The sequence below is a fragment of the Myodes glareolus genome, chromosome 22 (assembly GCF_982192425.1).
Source record: "Myodes glareolus chromosome 22, mMyoGla1.1, whole genome shotgun sequence".
Taxonomy (NCBI): domain Eukaryota; kingdom Metazoa; phylum Chordata; class Mammalia; order Rodentia; family Cricetidae; genus Myodes; species Myodes glareolus.
This window is the reverse complement of record NC_142047.1, coordinates 25,961,717-25,963,307: the sequence shown is the minus strand read 5'-3', so window position 1 is coordinate 25,963,307 and position 1,591 is coordinate 25,961,717. Positions and strand designations below refer to the sequence as shown.

General features: G+C 42.8%; 1 pseudogene; it reads left to right on the top strand.

The window, feature by feature from the left end:
• The first annotated feature begins 730 nt into the window (after nucleotides 1-730).
• LOC125399304 (large ribosomal subunit protein eL22 pseudogene) lies at nucleotides 731-1,126 on the top strand (annotated as a pseudogene).
• The last annotated feature ends 465 nt before the right edge of the window (nucleotides 1,127-1,591 follow it).

The following is a 1,591-nucleotide window of genomic DNA, read 5'->3' as shown; positions in this document are numbered from 1 at the left end:
TGTGTGGGGGTGTGCCTGTGTGCATGTGTATCAGCTTGAGTGTGTGTGTGTGTGTGTGTGTGTGTGTGTGTGCGTGCGTACGTGTGACTGTGTGCTGTAAAAAAGAGAAAACATGAGAGGTGAGTAAGAGATCTTAACTGGGGGAGAGCAGTGAAATCCACATACCATAAAATCAGAAGGGAGTAGAATTTGTACTAAGACAGGGGAATGACACAGGAAGGAGGTATGATGAGAAGATGGGGAGAGGAATGAAAAACTTTGACACACATATGTAGTCTCTGAATTAAATCTATTACTTTGTAAATTCACTTACATTTTTTAATTTAAAAAGGTAAAATGCCTGAAAGATAGCTCTGTAGCTAATGGTGCTTACTGCCCTTTCAGAAGGCCAGAGTTTAGAAGCATGTTGCACAGCTCACACCCAACCCCAGGAGGTACAATGCCCTACTCTGGCCAGGCACCCTCAAGTGCACACACATGTGCACACCCATTCATGTGTGCATGCATGCATGCATTCACACACAATAAATTCCATAAATATTTTAAATGGATAAGGTAAAAATAAGTAAAGATATAGATGTCTGTATCATCAATCCATGACACTATCTAGAAAGCAAAACAGCAAATAAATGTGGAAAGACTTCGTTGAATCACATAATCACTATGGTACTAGAAAGAATAGAGACAGGATATCAAGCCCTTAAACCCCCTTTCTGCCTTCTCTGCCACCATGGCGCCCGTGAAAAAGCTTGTGGCAAAGGGGGGCAAAAAACAGAAGCAGGTTTTGAAGTTCACCCTCGATTTCACCCACCCTGAAGAAGATGGGATCATGGACGCTGCTAATTTCGAGCAGTTCCTCCAGGAGAGAATCAAGGTGAACGGCAAAGCTGGGAATCTCGGTGGAGGCGTTGTGACCATCGAACGGATCAAGAGCAAGACCACTGTCACTTCCGAGGTGCCTTTCTCCAAAAGGTATTTGAAATATCTCACCAAAAAATATTTGAAGAAGAACAATCTCCGAGACTGGTTGCGTGTTGTCGCCAACAGCAAAGAGAGCTATGAGCTGCGTTATTTCCAGATTAACCAAGATGAAGAGGAGGAGGAGGATTAAGACGCATTGGTCTGGAATGTTTTGTATTAATTCATAAATAAAATTTAGGAACAAAAAAAAAGCCCTTAAACCACTAAATAGGAGCCCTGTAAACAAGGTTGTAGCCCTGCTTCCCACCTTAAATATCTCTCCATAGCCAAAAGTAAGCAGCAGGAGCTTGACTCATTTTACCCACAATGCTCTGTGCCTTGGCTAAGATGGAATTTGGTCTCCCAGTTCCTCTTGCTTGCATTTGAATTCTAGCCAAAAGCAAACCTCAGCAGCTGTACTTCTTCCATTCGGGGTTTTGAAGGGTTAAGAATTTGACATGATCTACTCCGCTAGTGGAGAAGTGAGCTGATGATACAAAGCAGGACCATCAAAAGAAAATCAGTAGTTATCTAGCCTATGACACTTGAACCACTAAAGTCTCATCATCTTGGGGCATTGCAGCAGTAGCACATAGCACATCTGTGGACAGTTTCAATCACTGCCTACCAA